Genomic DNA, 11,661 nt, shown 5'->3' on the forward strand with positions numbered 1-11,661 from the left:
GAACATGTGTTGGCCGAGGAGCATACTGAGATAACCTGCACGTTTGCGATGTACACACAGTCTGGGTGGTGCAGTGATTAATGCAACTGTCTAATAAGCAGGAGATCGTGGGTTTGGGACACGACCCGGCACACATTTTCATTAGTCGCTGCTGATTCAGCATAAAGTCTCGATGGAGCTAACAATTAGATCCTCCAACTTCCGTTCCTTTCCCCGGCTCCTCCCCTCCACTTCAATTGACATAAAATGTATAACCACTGCGGATTCCACTTGGTGCGTTTTTTCTGATATGTCAGACTTGTCAGAAGAACAGACACCACGCGTTCTTTCAATTTTGCTGTCTTTATCTAGATTCAGATGGGACCGATTTTGTTCTACATCCGGTCGCAATGCATGTCCTTAGCATTTGTTATTCGTCAACGGCCTTGCCACAGTGGTAACACAGGTTCCCGTCAGATCACCGAAGTTAAGCGCTGTCGGGCTGGGGTTGCACTGGGATGGGTGACCATCCGATCTGCCGAGCGCTGTTGGCAAGCGGGGTGCACTCAGCCCTTGTGAGACAAACTGAGGAGCTGCTTGACTGAGAAGTAGCGGCTCCGGTCTCGGAAACTGACATACGGCCGGCAGAGCGGTGTGCTAACTATGTGCCCCTCCAAATCCGCATCCAGTGACGCCTGTGGGCTGAGGATGACACGGCGGCCAGTCGGTACCTTTTGGCCTTCATGGCCTGTGCTTGAGGAGAGAGAGATTTTATAAATAATTCAATGTACAAATGTTCGTAACTTTGGTAATATTTACTTTATAAATAGGTTAATAATTTTAATGAGGTTGTGTTTTTGCTACGATTTCAACACTGACATCAGAGATTTTATAGAACGCCTGGGAGTTGTTTTAGGGTTTCAGTTAATCTTCGAAGCTACAGTTTTAGCACACTCAGAATCTAGTCATTTTTGTTTAGCATCCACAAGAATGCGACAGAACACCTAATCCAAACGCCCAAGGGGTTTCACAGTAGCAAGCTCAGTGTCCCACTGGTCGGCTATACCACCTCATACCATGGCTCGCTGCAAATGACACAGAACTCTTCTAAGCGTCCGCTTACCTACCTGGCACAGCCACTGCATCACAACTTGCCAGCCTCTCTCTCTCTCTCTCTCTCTCTCTCTCTCTCTCTCTCTCTCTCTCTCTGTGTGTGTGTGTGTGTGTGTGTGTGTGTGTGTGTGTCCTCGGTCACTCTCATGCCTTACTGCTGGCCCTGAATACAAAACCAATGTGAAGTTCATTGTGTTGCGAAATTTACTTCTAACTATTTGGCTGAATTCCTTTCCTCTGATGATTTTCCTGGTGATGACCTATGGTTAATCTAACGATTTTGGTGTTTGTGTGCGGACGTTTTCGAGGTTATGGCTGTCTATGGCGTTAATTCATTCGGGGAATGGCTAGGTAGGAGGTAAAAAGCATTAGCGAGCGTTTGGAATCTGACATAGAATTTTTCTGTGTTGACAGTAGCGTACAGTTCCGTCGTAGGAAATCTGGTGTCGGCATGAAGTGCCTGCTTTGGAACCTTATTTTATGTTGTCTGCAAGTTGATATGGGGTTTTGCAGCATAGCTCCTCATTTAGGAGCCGTATTCAAGATGGGTAGCATCAGGCTACAATACGTCACACTGACTACTAGACCGCTACTTCGCCTTAGCAGTGTATAAAACACGTGTAGGCTGCGACTTGCCTTCACCCTCATATCTACTATGTGCCTCTGCCACTTCAGGCGTTGGTCACCGTGATGTATTTCACAGCAGACTGCCATTCTACATCATGCCTGTGGAGAAACAACACGGGTTGTGGGCGTCGGCATGGAGGTCTCTTCCCTTTCCTATGGATGAACATAACAGCCTGACTTCTGTCACTGTTCATGCCATTGCTTGGGCTACTCTTATGACTTGGAGAGCACGTTTCGCAAATACCTCATTACTCATACCCACCCAGCTACACTTTAAATGAAGTTCTTTTTAAAGGATACCAGTTTTTCAACAAAATTTCATCAATGCAGTGGAAGGACAACTCCGGGAGAAATGATTTTAGGCTAAATTTGAAACTTACTTTGCTATCTGAGAAACATTTTACTTTATTCAGCAAATGATCTCAAATTTCTGTTTAGCATTTTGGACTATTTACTGAGCCACTGACAGCTTTAGTAATAGGCAATAAAAGTCTAAGCCACTGGCTGGTGGAAGGTGGAGGGCATCATGTACCATTACTAGTTATTTCCCTCTTGTTCCTTTCGCATATAGTGTGTGGGAAAAATGACTGTCTGTATGCGTCCATACGAGCCCTAATTTCGCTTATCCTTACTTACCTTTATAGTCCTTAAGCGAAATATACGTTGCTGGTAATACACTCCTGGAAATTGAAATAAGAACACCGTGAATTCATTGTCCCAGGAAGGGGAAACTTTATTGACACATTCCTGGGGTCAGATACATCACATGATCACACTGACAGAACCACAGGCACATAGACACAGGCAACAGAGCATGCACAATGTCGGCACTAGTACAGTGTATATCCACCTTTCGCAGCAATGCAGGCTGCTATTCTCCCATGGAGACGATCGTAGAGATGCTGCATGTAGTCCTGTGGAACGGCTTGCCATGCCATTTCCACCTGGCGCCTCAGTTGGACCAGCGTTCGTGCTGGACGTGCAGACCGCGTGAGACGTCGCTTCATCCAGTCCCAAACATGCTCAATGGCGGACAGATCCGGAGATCTTGCTGGCCAGGGTAGTTGATCTACACCTTCTAGAGCACGTTGGGTGGCACGGGATACATGCGGACGTGCATTGTCCTGTTGGAACAGCAAGTTCCCTTGCCGGTCTAGGAATGGTAGAACGATGGGTTCGATGACGGTTTGGATGTACCGTGCACTATTCAGTGTCCCCTCGACGATCACCAGTGGTGTACGGCCAGTGTAGGAGATCGCTCCCCATACCATGATGCCGGGTGTTGGCCCTGTGTGCCTCGGTCGTATGCAGTCCTGATTGTGGCGCTCACCTGCACGGCGCCAAACACGCATACGACCATCATTGGCACCAAGGCAGAAGCGACTCTCATCGCTGAAGACGACACGTCTCCATTCGTCCCTCCATTCACGCCTGGAGGTGGGCTGCACGATGTTGGGGCGTGAGCGGAAGACGGCCTAACGGTGTGCGGGACCGTAGCCCAGCTTCATGGAGACGGTTGCGAATGGTCCTCGCCGATACCCCAGGAGCAACAGTGTCCCTAATTTGCTGGGAAGTGGCGGTGCGGTCCCCTACGGCACTGTGTAGGATCCTACGGTCTTGGCGTGCATCCGAGCGTCGCTGCGGTCCGGTCCCAGGTTGACGGGCACGTGCATCTTCCGCCGACCACTGGCGAAAACATCGATGTACTGTGGAGACCTCACGCCCCACGTGTTGAGCAATTCGGCGGTACGTCCACCCGGCCTCCCGCATGCCCTCTATACGCCCTCGCTCAAAGTCCGTCAACTGCACATACGGTTCACGTCCACGCTGTCGCGGCATGCTACCAGTGTTAAAGACTGCGATGGAGCTCCGTATGCCACGGCAAACTGGCTGACACTGACGGCGGCGGTGCACAAATGCTGCGCAGCTAGCGCCATTCGACGGCCAACACCGCGGTTCCTGGTGTGTCCGCTGTGCCGTGCGTGTGATCATTGCTTGTACAGCCCTCTCGCAGTGTCCGGAGCAAGTATGGTGGGTCTGACACACCGGTGTCAATGTGTTCTTTTTTCCATTTCCAGGAGTGTAGACAAGTTCTGTAGTCAGCTTCAAAAGCCGGTTCTCTGCATCTCAACATTGTTTCTAGAAAAGAAAGTCGCCTTCTGTTGTGGCCTGGCAAGACAGCCAAGCCACTATGAGGAGGAAGCCGAAAGGCACGCGTTTAAGCTCACGCAGGCTGGCGTGAGGTCTGGAACAGTTAAAGGAATAGAGACTAGGAAAATAGGTATGTAGCTTCTGGAATACTTAACTTTAATCCATAATTGGTGAACATCGGTCTGACGGTACATGCATCACAAGATAAATAGCAAATGGTAATGGCGCCTTGCTAGGTCGTAGCAAATGACGTAGCTGAAGGCTATGCTATTGTCTCGGCAAATGAGAGCGTAATTTGCCAGTGAACCATCGCTAGAAAAGTAGGCTGTACAACCGGGGCGAGTGCTAGGAAGTCTCTCTAGACCTGCCGTGTGGCGGCGCTCGGTCTGCAATCACTGACAGTGGTGACACGCGGGTCCGACGTATACTAACGGACCGCGGCCGATTTAAAGGCTACCACCTAGCAAGTGTGGTGTCTGGCGGTGACACCACACCTTCTCTCCAGGGATTCCCATTTGAATTTCCGAAGCATCTCCGTAATACTTGCACGTTGATCGAATCCATCGGTAACAAAACACACGAGCCGTATTAGAGAGTATGTCGCAATGCTTATCTATACGCGATCTCCTTGCAGATGACCCACACTTTCCTAAAACTCCCCAATAAACCGAAGACGACCATTCGCATTCCATGATACAGTGTTTGCATTCTCGTTCCATTTCATATCGCAGTGAAAAGTTACGCCTACGTGTCTGATTCATGTGACTGCGTCCTGCAGCACATTAATAATACTGTATTCGATTTTTTTCTGTATTGATCGGCAATAGTTTACATTTTGAGCTGGCTCTCATTCATTACACAAACTAGAGATTTTGTCTAAGCCATCTTACAGCTCCTACAGTCACTCAATGACGGCACCTTCTCGTACACCTCAGCTTCTCAGTAAACAGCTACAGACTGCTGCTCACCCTATCCTCCGTCCATCAAGTCATTTATATGTAGAGAGAATAACAGAAGTTCTATCACTCGTCCCATGGGCGCTCCTGACGAGACCCTTGACAGTATGCAAGATTCTGTTAGTTACGAACTCTTCGAGCCACTGACGTATCTGGGAACTTATTCCGTGTCTTCGTACCTTTTAACAGTCTGCTGATGGGTTTCGTGTCGAATGCTTTCCGGAAATCTAGGAATACGCAATTAGCCTTTTGACGTTCATCCATAGTTCGCGGTATATAATGTGAGAGAAGGACAAGCTCAGTTTTGCACTACCGATGTTTTCTAAAGGCCTACTGATTTATGGACAAAAGCCTTTCCGTTTCAAGGAAATTTATTATACTCAGCCTGACAATATATTTCCTGCAGAGGAAACATATGTTAAGGACATTGGTCTGTAATTGTGCTGGTCCGTTCTTTTACCCTTCGCGTACACAGGAGTCTCCTGCGCTTTTTACCAGTCACTTGAGACTTTGCTGTGGGTGAGACGTTCGCGATAAATGCAACTCAGTAAATGGTCAGTCCTATAGAGTACTCTCTTTGTAAAACCGAACTTTGCTTTCGACTCTTTCAGACGCTTGCTTATTACTACGTCCTCCATACGGGAATCTGTGCGATGATCAAAAGACGGGATATCTTAACGATCCTCCTTTGTGAACGTTTTCTTAAAAAGAAATTTAAAGCTTCAGATTTCCTTTGCTGTCTTCTATTGCCACATCCGAATGGTCAACGAGTGACTGGATATAGCGCTTCGACCCCCTTAGCGAGTTTGCGAAGGAACTTTCTCGGGCCCTCGGCAAGACTATTTTCTACGGTATGACGGTGGTAGTTGTATGCTTTGCGCGTCCATCTTTTCACAGACTCACGGATCTCTACTAACTTTAGCCTAGCGTTACTTGCGCGTCCTCTTTTGAATCGAGGGTGCAATAGTCTTTGCTTCCTCAGCATCTTCCGAGTTTTGTTATTAAACCACGATGGGTCTTTTCATCCTTAATCCACCTACTCGCCACCTAATTCACCGAGCGCGATGTGCAATCCGTTCAAACTTTGCCCAGTATGGGTCTACGTGTATCATTCTGGACCTAAATAATGTCCATTCAATGTCTACACAACAACTTTTTATCTGCTCTTTTTACCAAAACTACTCTCCTAGCCTTCTTGATCTATTTATAAATTTTAATAATCACTGTCGCTTTAGTGACATTATGATTATGATCACTAAATCCCTGTCTATATACCGACACCGTCGACAAGGGCAGGCCTCTCTGTAGCCGCATGGTCTGAAATATTTTCATTGCTTGTAGGTTGTCCTGCTATATGTTCAAGACAGTTTTCGAAAAATATGTTCAGGATTAGTGCACCAGACTTCCTGTCCTTACTCCTTGTAATGAATCAAAAATGTCCCAGATACTCGACAGCTTAGATATACAACATTTTTGACCATACATGAAAAATGTTTAACTTCAGCTTGAATAATATCGTTTCCTTTAGGTTCGGATTCATTCATCAGTATACCAACATAAAACGGATTGGTTTGAAATACAGTATTCTTAGCATCACACCTTTTCTTCAATACTTGTTCAATCTGTTACCGAATAAATTGCATATATATGTGGTGCCTGTTCTTTCAGACATGTCCGAAATAACACACACCATTTTCCTCCTGCAGCCACTGTGAATCAAGACACGAAGGAATTAAAGACATGAGCTGACAGTGGGCATTGATTTATATCAATGGGGCAAGTTGAAAAATTAAACTGGCTAGGATTCGAACCCTGGCAACTATGGCATACCGACACAGTGGCCATCAGAATCGCACGGACTACACTACCACGCCATCCGTCAGACCCAGATTCTCAACTGATACCACACACTGCTGACGTAGTGTCACTGCTCATTAGCCTCATTAATCGTGGCATTTCGCCGATTCCCGGAAGAGTCCGAACTTCGTGTGTATCTGCACTGATGGGAACATTGGCCGTCATCACCTCTATTATACACTGACGGAAAAAAATCGCACCACCATGAAGGAGTTGTTCGACATAAACGAAAGTTGGCAGACGTCTTCCCACATCAAAAAGATGATATCTATTCAAACTTCGCATTATTTGCATAAGAGTGGTGACACTAGAAACACAATGAGGAGGCAAATCAGGTTTGCATTAAATACACTGTGTAACTGTTATGTAAATTAGTTGCCTTTAAGATTGGACGTATTGAGCTCATGTTAGTCAAGAATGCCTTTAAGGCACGCTCTCGGCATGTCGGTGCTTTCCTTCAATGACTGAAACAGTCACCGTGGAAATGGTTGGTAAAATACATCCAACAATTAACTTGATATCACCGAGATCTGTTTTAATTGTCCAGACAACTTCACAGTCACATTCGGCTTCAATAGACACAATTTTTTTGTTGGCTGCAGTGAACTCTCCTTCTCCTATGGCGTCTAAACTATTTTTCTACTATACCTTCCATGACTCGCTTAATATATGAGAGCTTTCTACTTCAGGTTTCAGCCAACTCCCTTTCCCGAGAATAAATTAAGTGCGACATATTTTATGGAGGCCAGTACATTCAGGAAAGCTGTTGCGAATACTTCGACATTTGACTAACAAAATTTTTACATTCGAAATGCCTTTAATACGAACGCAGTCAGATTTCGCTGTCTACGTGTCGACTGACGAGTATTCATCAGAGTACCTGAAACTACCACCTAACCTACGAAACCTCGATGTGCAAGCATGGCGGATTTAAAAATTTTGCGCCCCTGGGCACACCACAGTATATGCCCCAGCCACAAGAAAACAGGTTTTAAATAATAACTATTACCCGATCACTTCACAATTGCCGTTTTTGGTGGGAGCGCTGTGAGCTGCTTCGTAGTACTCTGCTATTTGTTGCTCTGAAGGACCCGTCAGCGCTCTAGTCGCGCTCAGTCAAAATGTCATATGGTTGCTGAAATGTACTTGGTGTACGGCAGCGGATAAAACGAACTGAAAACTGCATTGTGTTGACACATTCTTGTGTCGAAAGACAACGGAAACGAACACAAGGAAAATAACTTTTCTTTTACTTCCGTAAAAATTCAGGAGAGCATGCAAGAGACAACAGATTTTTGTTATACATTCACTTTTAATATGTTCTTTTAATCGAAACCGTTGAAAGTGAAAACAAAAAAGTTGTGATACGATCTAAAAATTGAAGCGAACGTGTCATACATTAGAAATTAATACGTACCTTTACAGAGATGCGTTCAAAATTAAAATTAAACTGTCGTTTAACGATATAATAACTTGAATGTGTAGCAGATAAAAAACCACGTTCGGTATTAACACGTGAATCTATAGGAAAACTTAAGAATTGAAAATGAAATATAGATTTCTGTGCACCAAGTAGTAACTAAATACAGACGAACAAACACATAATTTTACAGACTAGTGTGGAAAAATCAAATTTGTTTTATAGTCTAATAGATAACGTGTAAAGCGTTAGGGTCTGTGTAGCTAGATGCTGCATAATAAGTGTACACAATACCTTTAATCCATGTAAGGGCTGAATAGTTTTGTACTGTAGCTACTGCTCCCACCATATCTCTTTCTAACGATATTGCCGGCTGAAGTGGCCGTGCGGTTAAAGGTGCTGCAGTCTGGAACCGCAAGACCGCTACGGTCGCAGGTTCGAATCCTGCCTCGGGCATGGATGTTTGTGATGTCTTAGGTTAGTTAGGTTTAACTAGTTCTAAGTTATAGGGCACTAATGACCTCAGCAGTTGAGTCCCATAGTGCTCAGAGCCATTTGAACCATTTTCTAACGGTATTAGCAAAGCTTTTACGTATTTATCGACAAAACTGAACTATGTTATTTATTAACCCTCTTTCATCTGAGCTTACTCTCCGATAACGCATATTTCCGCGATAGCCATACATCTCAGCAGACACTAAGAATAAGCATCAGTTGTAATATAGGACAATAACGGTATGACTTGACTGTACAACGCCGAGCGGCCTGGGTCATTCGGATGTTGTTTAGTATTGTCAGGCGTCTTCGGCCACGTCTGAACGTAAACGAGGTTTAGTTCCGCGTTCTGCCGTTGGCAGTTGTAAAGTAAACAGGTAATATGTAACTTCCTGGCAGATTAAAGCTACGTGCCACACCGAGACTCGAATGCGGGACTTTTGCCTTTCGCGGGCAAGTACTCTACCATCCGAGCTACCGAAGTGCGACTCACGACGCGTCCTCACAGCTCACGACGCGTCCTCGTTGGCTAATCCCGTGCGTCAACTGATCATCATCTTACAAACAAATTGCAGCTGATTCACCTCGGCTTAGGAGCATCCATGTGCAAGCCGCAAACTAATGTTTTTCTCCAAAATTCAGTCCACAAAATGATAAAAATAATCAGGTAATGCTAATCTAAGTAGGAAGTTCTTTTGTGACTTGGTAGGGTGTGTTCGACACCAAGGAGGACTCATCGCTGTTGAGTTAAAGATCAAACATAAAATCCTAGTAGTGGATGGCTTTCTATTTCTATCTAACAGCCTCAGTAGCAAGACGATTTAGCGTCCCCCCCCCCCTCCCCCTGCCAACCCACCCCTCTGCCGTGCCCAAGGTCTTTATGAAGGACTCTAGAATTGTCTGTAGATTGCCGTATCGTCATGCAACGAGACATCAAGCGTAACTTTTGTAGTTGTAAGAAATAGATGCAGCAGCAATGTATACTGCCCTGTAAAGAATCTGTTGTCTCCAAAATCCCGCTGTACTGAAATGCAGAAAATTCGTTTCACTCAATGTACTGCTTTACTTGTGAGTACGAGTTGCAATGTGTGTGAGTTACTGAACATGAGGAAGTTTTCTCAGAACACGTCATTAAATAGTCTGTGACTGGGTATTTTTCCTTCCCGTTAAGAGCGCTAAATTGTCTTGTACAAGGGTTGGAACTTTAATAGTGGCAACTATTTATTTACAGCTCGTACAAAATAGATAAGTGTTTCAAAGTTTTACTGACCTTCAGAGTAGTCACCAGAATTGTGTGCAACTCGTTGCTAGCGATGTGGAAGTCGTGGAATACTCTTAGCAGTGCCAGTTGCGTTGACAGTTCGAGCGGCGCGGTGTATTGCCCGACCAATTTGTAGTAGTTCTGAAGCGAATGCCGTGAAGTGTTTCCTTCAGTTTGGAAATGGAGCTGAACTCACAAGGGCTTAAGTCAGGGGAGTGCAGTAGGTGGTATAGCACTTAGCAGCTCCATCAGTCAAACAAATCAGTAACAGCTTGCACTGTACGTGCTTGAGCATTGTCTTGCAAAATGATGTTCAGGTCCTAAAGAAAGTGTCGTCACTTCTGTCTCTATGTTGTTCATTTCTGGAACACAACCTACGACCAGATTTAGTTGCGGCATTATAAAGGCGCAACGGTGTTGTTAAAATGTTGATTATAAAAATGGTTGATAAAAAGCAGTGTTCAGTTATTTTAAAATTAAACAATAAGAATATTCTTAAGGTATTTAACTCTAAATGCAACTACATTTCTGGCTATCCGTTGTTTGCATCCGTCGCAGTCAGTTCATTTAGTATATACACCTAAGCTGCTTACAGCATTAGGCTAGTGATGGACGGGCTACTACAAATTACTGTAGATGAAACGAAATTGTTTTGTGTTATTCTCACTTTTATTTAAAGAAAGCCGGCCGGAGTGACCGTGCGGTTCTAGGCGCTACATTCTGGAACCGCGAGACCGCTACGGTCGCAGGTTCGAATCCTGCCTCGGGCATGGATGTGTGTGATGTCCTTAGGTTAGTTAAGTTTAAGTAGTTCTAAGTTCTAGGGGACTGATGACCTCAGAAGTTGAGTCCCATAGTGCTCAGAGCCATTTGAACCATTTAAAGAAAAACATTGAATTGTGAATGCACAAAAAGTGATTTCACCAAGTGGGGACAAGGAGCAATAGAGGTTATTTGGAGAGGTGACCGGAAATTCGCTCCAATGGAGGTACACATACCTGAAGATGGAGATCTTTCATTGTGTGGGTTTCAGTTATTGAAAGGGAGTTGGAAATCTACACGTAGTAGGCAAAATACTCTTCGTACCCCCAAATGCAAGTTTTCCAACAGGATGATGGGATCACCCACCTGGTATGGTGGAAGGATGACTGGTCCCACAAGGCGGTCGCTATTAATCCCTGCCCACATTTTGAATATGTTTCGGTGCTGATGGTTCTTTGCCGCCATAACAGGGAGATTCTGCCCAGTCAACAGGCAGCTGTTGTGAAGATAAACGTATCCTCATCTATGAGTAGGATGGAAGACAGGAATTAACGGTGGTGCGCGGCGAACCAGCAACAAAGCCATCGTCGCAGAGGCAATTCCGTAAGCATTAAAACATGCATGGGTTGTAAATCATACGCATAGTGGCAGATGTCGTTGAGAATTTTACACAGTATTGGGCGTACATCTCTTGGAGCACATTTCCGGCCATATGTTCGTACGACATTATCCTCTCAGAGTCGTTTTTGGCAGTTTGTTTCCATGTAGCAAAATTACCCTGTATATCAATAGTGCAGGAAGTGAGCCCAAACTGTCTCAACTTGCCTCCTATTATTAACGTTCAGACCCATTGCGCTTAGTAAAGAAAGTCGGCAGGCCAGGTAGAAAGCCCACTAAATTGTATCACCAACGTAATATTACACTGCTTGACAAGAGCTTAGGAACAGAGATATTGTGGGACAGAAATAAGCACAGGCAATGATGGACGAGATGAAGCACAGCATACGCGTTACAGAGGCGTAATAGTAAATTTATAACAA

General features: G+C 45.0%; 1 pseudogene; it reads left to right on the forward strand.

Annotated features, from left to right (window-relative positions):
• The first annotated feature begins 415 nt into the window (after positions 1–415).
• LOC124726289 lies at positions 416–533 on the forward strand (annotated as a pseudogene).
• Positions 534–11,661: the final 11,128 nt, after the last annotated feature.

This window comes from Schistocerca piceifrons, chromosome 1 (genome assembly GCF_021461385.2).
Source record: "Schistocerca piceifrons isolate TAMUIC-IGC-003096 chromosome 1, iqSchPice1.1, whole genome shotgun sequence".
Classification (NCBI taxonomy): Eukaryota; Metazoa; Arthropoda; class Insecta; order Orthoptera; family Acrididae; genus Schistocerca; species Schistocerca piceifrons.